The sequence below is a fragment of the Arachis duranensis genome, chromosome 5 (genome assembly GCF_000817695.3).
Source record: "Arachis duranensis cultivar V14167 chromosome 5, aradu.V14167.gnm2.J7QH, whole genome shotgun sequence".
In the NCBI taxonomy this organism is placed as follows: Eukaryota; Viridiplantae; Streptophyta; class Magnoliopsida; order Fabales; family Fabaceae; genus Arachis; species Arachis duranensis.
The window spans coordinates 38,917,532-38,932,192 of record NC_029776.3 but is presented as its reverse complement, the minus strand read 5'-3'; positions in this window follow the sequence as shown (position 1 = coordinate 38,932,192).

The window sequence follows — 14,661 nt, the reverse complement described above, 5'->3', positions numbered from 1 at the left end:
TGTTACTATTTTTTGTTTTTGCCTTCTCTTGCTACCATGAATTCTCACTTTGGCTATGAGTTTGGTTCTAATTATGTTGTAGGAAATGAGAGCTTCAATGAAGAGATGTATCAAGGATGGAACAATCAAAGGTGGGAGGAGCCATATGCATATGATCAATCTTCATGGCAACAACCTCCACCAATGCACTATGAGGAAGAGCCATACTTTGATACATACCAATCCAATGGCTATGGTGAATCACCTTGTGACTTTCAAGAATCACCACCATATGCCTATGAACCATATCCTCAACATAGCCCTCAACCATACTCGCAAGCCTCTCTTCACCAACCACCTTCATATGACCCTAATCCATATCCATCCTACCAACAACCATATGAGCCATATGAACCACACATAGAGCCACCACCACTCCAACATCAATATTTTCAAGAGCCACCCCTTCCATATTATTACCAAGATGAACCACCTCCAATATATGAAAATTTCCAACCACAAGATGAATACTACTTTCCACCACAACCTCTCATGGAAGAATACTCATATCCATTGATCCAAGAGTCACATGACCCTAATCATATTATCCAAGAGGAACAAGAGTCAAGGGATCGTCTCAAGGAAGCATTGAATCAATTTCAAGCAACCATGGAGTGTGTTGTGCAACAAGTGGAAAGAGTAGAAAATATTGAACCACCACAACTCTACCAAGAAGAAACATCTTCCTACTATGAACCCTTCCCCCAAAATGATGAATCCTTAGATGAAAAGGGATGTGCAAAATTTCATGGCCGCCCTGGATGCGGTAACAAATCAATTAACCTTCCAATGCTTGAACACTCAAGGAACTCCCATGGCTACATGTGGAGAATTGAATGAAGAACATAGCATGAAGGAGAGATTAGAAACACCGGTGGGAAAGGAAGGAAGTTGCTTTGTATTGGAACAATTGGAGGAAGCTTTAATTGTTGAAGACAAGAAAGAAGCAGTAGAAGACTTGGGAGATGCGGAGCCTCCAATGGGAACATAGAGTTGAAGAAAACCCCTCTAAGATGATTGAAATTAATGCTGGGGAGGAAAGTGCACACCTTCCAAGGCATATTCCATATGAAGACTTGGTTGGGATAGAGCAAGATTTGAGTTCCCATGGCAATGAAGAGCAAGCATCAAGTCCTAGTGGTGGAGAATCCTTTGAACTTGAAGAACCTTCTCCCGGTGTATCTGAAAATGTTGTGGAGGTAAACTTCTTCCACCCTCCCAATTATAGTTTGATTAAGGGAAAAGGCTTAGATAGTATTAATGAACAAAGGATTGAATTAGAGAAATCTAGTGAAGAGGTGGAAGTCCTTAGAAATAGAAGGATGGGAGTGGAATACGCTTTGTCAAGATCGTTGGAAGCATCTTTGCCTAGGTTGTCATCTACTCCTTCACTTGAGTGGGTAAAATTCATTTCTATTAGCTTTATTGTCCCACTTGAGTATGGCTTGCTTGAAAAGGATGGTCAACTTAGGATGCTTTATGGGATGAAGTGTAAGCGAAAGATGTTTCGTGGGTGACGTTGCAAATCAAGGCTCATTATGGTTGATGCATCAAACATGAGATATAAAGGTTGGAGTAGTACTCAAATAGATGGGTCTAGGAGGATTGGTTGCCACTATATAGAGAATTCACCTTACTCACCACCCGGATGGACCAATAATGATGATCAACTTCAAGACGGGTGTGAAGACAAAGTGTGGGATCCCGGATCACAAGAAGAGGATCAACTTAGGGAGCCCCAAGCTTGTGAAGAACTCCATCAACACTTGGCTCAATCCATGAGAAATCTTGGGGCACAATGGAGAACCAAGCATTGGTGGGAGTTCCAAGATGAGTACAAGCATAAGCCACCATGACAAATAAGCTTCTCAACATGTCCAACTTAAGGACTTAAAATAAAAGTGCTAGGTGGGAGACACCCCACCATGGTAACTCTTTCCGTACTCTTTTAATTTTGCTTAATAAGGGATTTGAGTTGCCATTGTAAGTATATTTCATATAGATTTGTTTGTACAATTAGATTGTTAGCATAGTCACATGTATGTTGTGTTAGTAGTAAATGAATAGTATCAATTTGCATGTTTTGGTGAATTAGATGATAGTTGAGTGAATAAAGAGTTGTGAGCATTATAGGAAACACCTGGGCAAACTAAAAAAAAAAAGTGGTTAGACGCGCGCGCACGATGTACGCGCACGCGTCCATGAGCGGATGCATCATCACCCATATTCCAGAGAGTTGGGCCTCTCCTAGGCCAGCGTTATGCCTCAAGCCCAACTCATTCCACGCTGACGCGCACTACGTGCGTGCGCGTCCATACAGCTCTAAGGAAATGCACGCAGATGCACCCCTGTCGCGTCCGCGTCGATCTGCTGCTGCAGCTTCTGAGCCACTATCCAGAGAGTTACGCTGGATCTGGGCCAACTTTAAGTCCCCAGCCCAACTCATCTCGCGCGGACGCGCACTCGCCGCATGCGCGCCCATATGCCAAAAGGAGGAAAGGACGTGAGCGCACGTATCGCGCTTGCGCGCTTTATGATAAACTACCAATGTACGCGGACACGCACTTGCCGCGCGCGCGTCACCTATATGATGCCGCCACTCCAGGCCGTTGTCTAGAGAGTTGGGCGTGCGTCAAGCCCACTCTAAGCTTTCAGCCCAACTCAATGTACGTGTGCGCACACTGTACGCGCACGCGCACCTATATAGTTTCCCTATCCATGCTTGAGCGCGTTGTACGTGCACGCGTGGGTCCCTAATTTCATCAATGTACGCGGACGCGCACAGTACGCGCCCGCGCCAATTCAAAATAAGGGGATAACCCTAATGCGCGAAGGTGTGGCGCAGTCGCGCACATCTCTTCTTCCCCCATCATCTTCTTCCTCTTTCCTCCTTCAACCTCTGTTCAACCTCCTCCAATAGCAGCAACGGCCACCGCCACTACCGGCAACCTTCGTCCATCATCTCTCTCCTACGTCCAACCTCCCATTCTCTCGCTCTGTACACCACCCGTCCCTGCCCGAACCACCTCCGCCATCACCGCCGGCGACAAGCACTCGGCGGCCCCTCCCTCTCTTTCCCCATTCACATTCCCCTCTCACTCTCCCTCTCAACCGCTCTGCCTCTCCCACCCACTCACTCTCCCCTCTGCTCTCCCCCACCACCAGCGCGCCTCTGCTGCTCCACCGCCGTGAGGCCCTCCTCACTTCCTTTCATTCTTTCTGCCATCACCACCTTCTAAGGCGGCGACTCTGCTGCTGATTCAACCCTCGTTCATCCCAGTTCCATTTCCATTTTTTGCTCTGCCCCCAGGTTACTGGCCTCAACTCTGTTTCCTTTAATTTTCTCTACTGATTAATTTTAGTTAATTAGAATGTAGTTTCTGCATGCCAGGTTAGATAGATATATCTGCTATTAGGTAGCTAGGTCTGGATAGAGGATTCTAGGCCTAATAAGTGCTTCGTTTGTGTTCATTCTCTGTTTGATTTCTTGTCTGATGAGTGCTGATTTTGATTTGCTCTATATTCAATTTTTACTACCTGGATGCTATCTCATGGCTGTTGTGATTAATTGATGTTGTAATCATACTATTTGTGCTATGTTGCTATCCGGGAACATTCAAATTACTGCCGGAATGCTGCCCAAATTTCCGAAAACCCCTGTTTAGCAACTTATTATCTAAGAATTGAACTTGGTACTTTTCAAAGTTAGCTTTACAAGATACAGCGAGTTCAATTTTGAGGTAACTCTGGGCTGGTCTTTTCCATGATTCACATGTTCCTAATGATATGATTTGAACCCTTCCATATCATCATCCTTTAAGTTGATCAAATATCTTCGCATTCTGCTTCATTCATTATTTGAAATCAACTTGCTTATTTTCTGGGAAATGGTTCATTCTTCCGTAATAATTGGTACATTCTACTTGTGTAACTTTTTTTTTCATTCCACCTAATTTTTTTACTCATTCTAGTTACACAAAGTGCATTTCAATATCTTCAATACCAACTATTGCAACTTAGTGACCGTGACATTGATGATTTACTTTCAATTCATTGCACCCCGTTGCAATTTCATTTTCATCATCAATAATTACACCTAATTGTATGCATTTTGTGAATCCTTTTGTTAGGCAAGCTTTCTTTCATCATAACACTAACTATCAATCTCACCTCTTACTCACTAACTTGTTTAACCTACTCACTTCATTTTTCTTTACTCGACTCATTAACCATTCTTTTGAGTTATGATGATGAATATGCCTATTCTTTAAGAATTGTGTACATTGTTGGATGTATTGATTTCTTGGTTTATGTTTCCACTTATGCTTATTTGCACACCAAGTTTTCAATGCACATCATGATTGCTTGTCGTTCATCTTACATCTTGAAGTTGCTATTAATTGCTATGTGCTACATGTTTAATTGCTATCATATTTGTCTTTTTCAGGATGTCAGATAAAGGAAAAGCCATAGCCACTACCTCCAAGAAAAGAAAACATTCTACACCCTCTATTCCCTCCATTTACAAGAATTATGCTAAGAATCCATTGAATGACGAGGAAAAGGAAAATCAGTTGCTACCTTCTACCGATCCAACCAAGTTTCCCAATCTTTACTGTGAGCTTCGCCTTTCCAAGTATCGGACGACGAAACTGAATACTGAGAAGAAATTACTCCTACCTAATGATGTGAGACGAGCCATTACTAGTCGCATCCTAGAGTTGGGTATGGACTTTGTTGATAGAGATTTGGGAGATATCAACATTTCTTGGGTTAAGGAATTCTATTGCAACTTCTTCCGTCCCACTTTGGATTCAGTTCAGGTGAGGGGTAGAGAGATTATGATCACTGAGTCAGCCATAGAGGAGGCCTTGCAATGCCGACATCTTATTGATGGCACCTGCGCTTATCAGCAGGCTGAGATAGCTATTCACAGCATGACCTTTGACTATGAGGCGCTCAGGCGTGTGATTGGTTTACCGGATGCCACTTGGGTCATGGATGCGACCAACACTAAGCCTAAAGGGATGCTCTTTGCTCATCTGACTAGAGAGGCCAAGACTTGGCAGATGATATTTGCCCACTATGTCTTACCCACCACTCACTTTTCTGAGATCCCTATGGAGATGCTACTTTTGATTGGTTGTGTTATGGAGGGCAAGAAGGTTTATTTTCCTCGATTGATCCGGCAGTGTATGTGGCGAGCACATATTCATGGCCTACTTCCGTTTCCCACCTTGGTTACCAGTATGGCCGCCTTGGCTGAGGTCCCCTGGTTGGCTGATGATGTGACACCACCACCCCCAGATGACGATGACAAGGAGGCTACTATTCCTTGGGGTGGTTGGGTGCACGAGAAGCCACCGGCTAGATGCCGATCTAGGGCTAGAGCAGTGGTAGGGACAGCTGGACCTTCAGCAGCCCCATCTTCTTCTACAGTAGCCCCATCTTCTTCGACTGTCCCTTCTTCAGCTCCTGAGCCCACATATCTACTGGTTCAGCGTCTATTTCGATTTTTAGAGTGCGAAAAGTGCCACATCAAGCATCGACTGGATCGGATGGATCAGGCACTCATCTCCCTGGGCGCTGAGTTACCCCCACTTCCAGACTCTTCAGCCTCTGATGAGCAGGAGCATCAGGAGGAGGACACCCATGAGGAGCCACTTCAGTAGGACGCACCTCCAGCTGCACCAGACATAGAGATTCCGCAGCCTCAGACAGAGTCAGCACCTACCGGTGTTCCTTCCCCGGATCCTCAGGTTTAGCATCGAGGACGATGTTCGATCTTAAGTGTGGAGAGGTCACCGGTAGCATCATTAGAGGACCGGTGAACATTTTGGCCACTTTCCTAGTTATCTTACTTTGCATACCTTTGTATATATTTGATGCATTTTGAGTTTATTTTGGATACCCTTACTATTTTGGTTTGTTTTGGATACCTTTACTGCTTATTTTGGATTTTTAAATGTTTTGGATGATAGATTCCATACTTTTAGTTGGATTTTTCTTTATACATTTTTGCATATCTTCTTTTGTATATCTTTCTTTTTAGTTTGTGGTTGTGATTAGAAACCATGTTTGGAATTGTTAAAACTTAGTCACCCTTTTCGCATAAGAAATTGGCTTTAAGTGAAAAAGGAAAGGGTAAACTAAGGAAAATTTTTGAATTTTTCAATCACAACAATGCTTAGTCAAATATTGAGATTTTCCAAGAAAACTTAATTATAGGGCACCAACCCAATTGATTGAAAAAAAAATATTTTGAGGTAACTTGCTTGAATTTTATACTTTGTGAAGCATGTATTGAGCTAAGAACACAAGTTTGTGAGATTTGAGCCTATTGATGTGGTTACATTTTATAACCACTTATTTTCCATTCTTGTGTGAAATTGTTCTCTTTCTATGATTGTGATCCTTGATTTGCTTGATTCTATATGTCCATTTATTTCTTGTATTCATGCATTTGCATGATTGAGGCCATTATTTCATTAGCCCACTTACCCAAATAGCCTACCTTTTACTCTCCATTGTTAGCCAATTTTGAGCCTACGCTTAACTAACTTATTCCCATTTTAGCTCATTACAAGCCCAAGGCGGAAAACCAATGAAAGTCCCTTGTTGGATCTTTGATTAGCCTAGGCTAGTGAGAGTGTTTATTATTCAAAGTATGTGAGGCTTGGAAACATTGGATGGGATAAAAAAGGTAGTACACTTCTATATTTAGGAATTGGGAACATATTCATGTATTGATTGGATGTGTAAGACCTTATGCAATTGATGTCCTTGTAGAAAGTATAAAAAGAAAAGAAAAAAGAAGAGAAAAATAAAATGAAAAAAAAGGAATATAGAAAAAAAAAGAGAAGAAAAATAATAAAATGGGACAAAATGCCCCAAAGTGAAGTTCAATAAAAGGGAATCAATGCATAAGTGTTACGAATCAAGAAATAAGATGCATGAATATGTAAGAAAAAGTGAAGAATGGGTAGTTAGAGTAGTTTGAATTTGTATAGATTATTATATAGTTAGGTGGGAAAGTCTATGCTAATCCAAGATCTAAACTCTAGTCCACTTAACCATAAATGATCCTACCTTGACCCTAACCCCATTACAACCTAAATGAAAGACCTCATGATGAATGTATGCATGCATTGAATAGGTGTTGATTGTTAGAAGAAAATCAAATTTTGGAAAGCATGATTAGAAGAGAATTGAGTGAATTAACCCTTAAACACTTGAGTGAATAGAGCAGATATAAACACTTGAGTGAATAGAGCGGATACACATCCGGTGAGGGTTCAAAAGTTCAATCACATGTGTTCAATCATACTATCTATATTCTTGCAAGCATGAATTTCTTTTGATAATTCAATACAATTGTGGTTTGGACTTGATCCCTATTGCCCTAGCTCTTGTGCCTACACATGTCTCTTGGGAATTGATATGTTTGGACTAAGCATTCCCACTTGCTTTAGATAATTGCATTTAGGTAGGTTCATATAGTTTACTGCATTTAATGAATGTCTTACCCCTTAGTTCCTTCTTATTTTAGCATGAGGACATGCTAAGGTTTAAGTGTGGGGAGGTTGATAAACCCCAATTTGACGGTTTATCTTGTATTGAATTTAGGGTATTTTGACGACCTTTTCTCGCATTTAACCTATGAATTAGCATGGTTTTGTAATCTCTCCCGTATTTGTGCTTAAGTGTAAAAACATGCTTTTTTAAGCCTTATTTTGATGAATTCTAATTCCTCTTTGATTCCATAAGATGCCTTGATGTGTTTGCTAGTAATTCCAGGGTTGAAATAAGCTAGGCATGGATCAAAGGGAGCAAGGAAGGAAGCATACAAGTGGAGAGAAGCATGAAAAGTCAAAGAAGTGAAATCAGCCAAGCACGCGCACGCGCACATTGCAGAATCGGCCAGGGGCGCGCACGCGTACCGTGCGCGCACGCGTCGCAGTCCGCACATGACTTCATTAAAGCAACACCTGCCTGGCGATTTGGAAGGGTTTCTGAACCCATTTTGGCGTCAATTGCTGATAGAAAGGAATAAAAGGATCAAGGATTGAAGGGGAAGACAATCTTATAAATCTTGGAAATCTGGGGAATCATTTTTAGCATCATTAGGATTAGGATTAGTTAGTTTTAGAGAGAGAATATCTCACTTCTCTCTAGAATTAGGATTAGGTTTAGGTTAATCTCTCTTCTTAGATCTAGGTTTAATTCATGTTTTGATTCACTTTTCCTCTATCAATCCTTACTCTTCTCATCTTCCTCTCTCTAGTTATGTACTTTACTTCTTATAATTCTTCACCTTGTTATGGATAGATTGTTGTTCCTTTGTTTTCTTTCAATAATGCAATTTGAGGTAATTCATGATAATTGTGATTTCCTTGAATTGTTGTTGTTAATTCTTTGCAATAATTGTTGTTAGATTTCATTCTTGTTGTTGATTTACTATGCTTTTCTTTTGTGCCTTCCAAGTGTTTGATGAAATGCTTGGTTGGATTTTAGTGTAGATTTTGTTCCTCTTTGCCTAGGTAGAGTGATTAGTGACTCTTGAGTTATCTAACTCCTTTGTTGATTGATAATTAGAAGTTGCTAATTGATTTGAATGTCTCTAAAGCTAGTCATTCCTTTAGGAGTTGATTAGGACTTGAGGAATCAAATTGATTAATCCACTTGACTTCCCTCCATGGTTAGAGGTTAACTAAGTGGGAGCAATGGACAATTTGTTATCACAATTGAGGAGGATAACTAGGATAGGACTTCTAGTTCTCATATCTTGCCAAGAGCTTTGCTAGTTGTTAGTTTATTTTCTTTGCCATTTATATTTCTTGTCTAAAATCTTAAAAACCCCAAATATAACTCCCAACCAATAACAAGACACTTCATTACAATTCCTAGGGAGAACGACCCGAGGTTCAATACTTCGGTTTATAAATTTTAGGGGTTTGTTTTAGTGACAAACAACTTTTTGTATGAAAGGACTGTTGTTGGTTTAGAAACTATATTGCAACGAGATTTCATTTGTGAATTCTAAATCGTCAAAAATCTAATCATCAGCAGTCTCCTCCCTTATGGATAGACAAGCACAAACTGACAGAATGATAGATGCTAATCAAGAGGAATACAGGTTAAATCTGAAAAATCAAGGTGCAGCAATCTCAAAGTTGGAAGCACAAGTAGGGATTGTTTCCAAACAAATCCCACTTTCCACTCACACATTTCCCAGCGATACAATGGCTAACCCAAGAGGGGAATGCAAAGCCATAACTCTAAGAAGTGGGAAGGTTGTAGAGGAAGGAGCCCTAAGCAAAGATAATCATGAAGAGGTTGCACCAAAACATGGTAAAGAGGATGAAGGAAAGATCCCAGCTTCACCTCCACCAAAACCAGTTTTGAAGCCATATGTACCAAAGGCACCTGGTGCACGAATTTGTGATCATCAACAATGGCTCCAAAGACTTGGTGCTCTCAAATGTGAATCACTTTGTCACAACTCTGCACAACTAACCAGCAAGTGTACTGGGTCATCCAAGTAATACCTTACGTGAGTAAGGGTCGATCCCACAGAGATTGTTGGTATGAAGCAAGCTATGGTCATCTTGTAATTCTCAGTCAGGCGGATAATAATTGATTATTGGGTTTTCGAAAATATAAAGAGATAATTAATTTATTAATAAAGGATAGAAATACTTATGTAATTTCATTGGTAGGAATTTCAGATAAGTGTATGGAGATGCTGTATTCCTTTTGAATCTCTGCTTTTCTATTGCATCCATCCAATCCTTCTTACTCCTTTCCATGGCAAGCTGTATGTAGGGCATCACCATCGTCAATGGCTACATCCCATCCTCTCAGTGAAAAAAGGTCCAAATGCTCTGTCATGGCACGGCTAATCATCTGTTGGTTCTCGATCATGTTGGAATAGAATCCCTTGATTCTTTTGCGTTTGTCATCACACCCAACAATCACGAGTTTGAAGCTCATCACAGTCATTCAATCCCAGAATCCTACTCGGAATACCACAGACAAGGTTAGACTTTCTGGATTCCTATGAATGCCGCCATCAATTCTAGCTTATACCAAGAAGATTCTGATTAAGGAATCCAAGAGATACGCACTCTAGCTTTCGCTTGTAGAATAGAAGTGGTTGTCAGTCACACGTTCATACTGATGGATGATGATGAGTGTCACGGATCATCACATCCATCAGGTTGAAGTACGAATGGTATCTTAGAACAGGAATAAATCGAATTGAATAGAAAATAATAGTAATTGCATTAAAACTTGAGGTACAGCAGAGCTCCACACCCTTAATCTATGGTGTGTAGAAACTCCACCATTGAAAATACATAAGTGATGAAGGTTCAGGCATGGCCGAGAGGCATCAGCAGTTGATGAGCGGATATTTTATACGCTTTTTTGGGGTAATTTCATGTAGATTTTAGCATGTTTTAATTAGTTTTTAGTAGAATAGTATTAGTTTTTAGGCAAAAATCATATTTCTGGACTTTACTATGAGTTTGTGTGTTTTTCTGTGATTTCAGGTATTTTCTGGCTGAAATTGAGGGAGCTGAGCAAAGATCTGAGTTAGGCTGAAAAAGGACTGCTGATGCTGTTGGATCCTGACCTCCCTGCACTCGGAATGGATTTTTTGGAGCTACAGGAGTCCAATTGACATCTCTGCACTCGAAATGGATTTTCTAGAGCTACAAGAGTTCAATTAGCGCGCTCTCAACGACTTTGGAAAGTAGACATCCAGGGCTTTTCAGCAATATATAATAGTCTATACTTTGCGCGAAGATAGATGACGTAAACTGGCGTTTAACGCCAGTATCATGCTGCTGTCTGGCGTCCAGCGCCAGAAATAGGTTACAAGTTGGAGTTCAACGCCCAAAACACATCACAACCTGGCATTCAACTCCAGAAACAGCCCAAGCACGTGAGAAGCTTAAGTCTCAGCCCCAGCACACACCAAGTGGGCCCCAGAAGTGGATTTCTGCACTATCTATCATAGTTTACTCATTTTCTGTAAACCTAGGTTATTAGTTTACTATTTAAACAACTTTTAGAGACTTATTTTGCACCTTATGACATTTTCAGATCTGAATTTTATACACTTTGACGGCATGAGTCTCTAAACTCCATTGTTGGGGGTGAGGAGCTCTGCAGCGTCTCGATGAATTAATGCAATTGTTTCTGTTTCTCCTTTCAAACATGCGTGTTCCTATCTAAGATATTCATTTTCGCTTAATTATGGAGAAGGTGATGATCCGTGACACTCATCACCTTCCTCAATCCATGAACGTGTGCCTGACAAACACCTCCATTCTACATCAGATTGAATGATTATCTCTTAGCTTCCTTAATCAGAATCTTCGTAGTATAAGCTAGAACTGATGGTGGCCACTCTTGAGGATCCGGAAAGTCTAAACCTTTCCGAGTAGGATTCAAGGATTGAATGGCTGTGACGAGCTTCAAACTCGTGATTGCTGGGCGTGATGACAAACGCAAAAGGATCAATGTATCCTCTTCCAACATGATCGAGAACCAACAGCTGATTAGCTGTGCTGTGACAGAGCATCTGGACCGTTTTCACTGAGAGGATGGGAGGTAGCCACTGACAATGGTGATTCCCTACATACAACTTGCCATGGAAGGAGCCTTGCATTTATGAAAGTGAGTAAGCATTATGTTGCAGGGATTCAGAGGACAAAGCATCTCCAAAAACCCCAACATATTCTCCATTACTGCACAACAAGTAACTATTTCACACTCTTTTATTTTTCTAATAATTCCAACTGATAATTTTAATTAATATCCTGACTAAGAATAATAAAATAAACATAGCTTGCTTCAAACCAATAATCTCCGTGGGATCGACCCTTACTCACGTAAGGTATTACTTGGACGACCCAGTGCACTTGCTGGTTAGTGGTACCAAGCTGTGTTAAATAGTCCATAATATTGGCATACACAATTTCGTGCACCAAGTTTTTGGCGCCGTTGCCAGGGATTGTTCGAGTTTGAACAACTAAAGGTTTATTTTATTTCTTAGATTAGGAAGATTTTGGCAATTGGGTCAGAGTCTTTTATTTTCTGTTCAAAAATATCATTTTTCTTTATTAATTTTTTTATTTTTCTTTGAGTCTAGTGTCTTGTTATAAGTTTGGTGTCAATTGCATATTTTATATTTTTATTTAAAATTTTCGTATTAGTGTTCTTTGTTCTTCCTTGATCTTCAAGTTGTTCTTGTTTATTTTTCTTGTTTGATCTTTAATTTTTCTTGTTCTGTGTCTCTTCTTGTTTCACTTGTGTTCTTTTTAAAGCATTAATCTTCCAAAAGGAATATACCTATTTAGAACAAGTGTTACATTTACTCCCAATTGGCTAGAGCGTTGGACTATGTTCTTGGCAATTGGGCATCTTCTTTTTAAAATCTTTTTTCAAAAATAATTTTTCTTGATTTAATCTTGTGCCAAACTTTAAGTTTGGTGTTTTCTTGTTGATCTTTCTTTAATTTTCGCAAATTTATCTTGGTTTTCTAAAAATTTTAAGTTTGGTGTTCTTTCTTTTGTTCTTGGTGTTCTTGTGAATCTTCAAGGTGTTCTTGAGTCTTCCTTGTGTTATGATCTTAAAATTTTTAAGTTTAGTGTTCTTTAGTGTTTTCCCTCCAAAATTTTCGAAAATAAGGAGCATTAGATCTAAAAATTTTAAGTCTTGTGTCTTTTATGTGTTTTTCTCTTTCATCATAAAATTCAAAATTCAAAAAAAAAAATCATTTTCAAAAATATCCTAACCACTTTCTCTCTCCTCAAATTTTCGAAAATCTTCATAAAAGTTTTCAAATTTTTAATTTTCTTTCTTAAACTAAGTGAAATGAACAGTCCAGGAGGACTCTGGGGTCATATGCTAACCCCACTACTGCTTCATATGGGAGTAGTATCTGTATACCCTCCATTGGAGTTAGTAGCTTTGAGTTGAATCCTCAGCTCATTATCATGGTACAGCAAAGCTGCCAGTATTCCGGTCTTCCACATGAAGAACATACAAAGTTTCTGGCACAAGTTTTACAAATTGCTAACACAGTGCATGATAAGGAAGTAGATCAGGATGTCTACTGATTACTACTGTTTCCATTTGCTGTAAAAGATCAAGCTAAGAGATGGTTAAATAACCAACCTAAGAACAGCATAAAGACATGGAAACAGCTGTTAGAAAAATTCCTGAATCACTACTTTCCTCCAAAACGGATGACACAGCTAAGGCTAAGCATCCAAGACTTCAAACAAGGAGATAATGAATCCCTTTATGATGCCTGGGAGAGATACAGAGAGACGCTAAGAAAATACCCCTCTGAGATGTTTTCAGAGTGGGTACAATTAGACATCTTCTACTATGGGCTTACAGAAAAAGCTCAGATTTCTCTAGATCACTCAGCTGGTGGATCTATACATATGAGAAAAACAATTGAAGAAGCTCAAGAGCTTATTGATACAGTTGCCAGAAATCAGCATCTGTACCTAAGCATTGAATCTTCCATGAAAGAAGAAGCTAAAACAGTAACTGCTGAACTCAGTCCTGTTGATCAGGCTAATGAATTCAATCAGCAATTAGACTTTCTAACTCAGCAGCTAGCCAAATTCAAGGAAATACTACAGGAAACAAGAATGGCTAACAGGAACATGGAAGTGCAATTAAAACAGACAGAAAAGCAACTGTCAAAACAATTAGCAGAAGAATGCCAAGCAGTTCAATTAAGAAGTGGGAAAACATTAAATACCTCACTTCAAAGTAGCAGGAAGCCAAGAAATGAACAGATGTTTACTCAAAATCCCTCTGAGGACAATCAGAGCCCAGAGAGAAATAATGCTGGCGCTGAACGCCCAGACCATGCTCATTCCTGGCGTTCAACGCCAGAAACAAGCATGAATCCGGCGTTGAACGCCCAAGGGGAGCACAGTTCTGGCGTTCAAACGCTAGTAACAGATAAGGAGTTGGCGTCTAACACCACTCCAGCTTCCACCCCTGGCATTCAAACGCCAGTGGGGGATCAATCACATACAAGTGCTGATAACAACCCTTCTAAAAAGGCTTCCCAACCCACTTCTACATGTAATAAACCTGCAGCAACTAAGGTTGAGGAATACAAAGCCAAAATGCCTTATCCTCAAAAACTCCGCCAAGCGGAACAGGATAAGCAATTTGCCCGCTTTGCAGACTATCTCATGACTCTTGAAATAAAGATTCTGTTTGCAGAAGCACTTGAGCAAATACCCTTTTATGCCAAGTTCATGAAAGAGATCTTAAGTCATAAGAAGGATTGGAGGAAAACTGAAAAAGTTTACCTCACTGAAGAATGCAGTGCAGTTATCCTAGAAAGCTTACCTGAGAAGCTTAAGGATCCCGGAAGCTTTATGATACCATGCACATTAGAGGGTACTTGCACCAAGCAAGTTCTGTGTGACCTTGGGGCAAGTATCAACCTAATACCTGCATCTATTATCACAAAGCTTGGTTTAACTGAAGAAGTCAAACCAACCCGGATATGTCTTCAACTTGCTGATGGCTCCATTAAATACCCATCAGGCGTGATTGAAGACATGATTGTCAAGG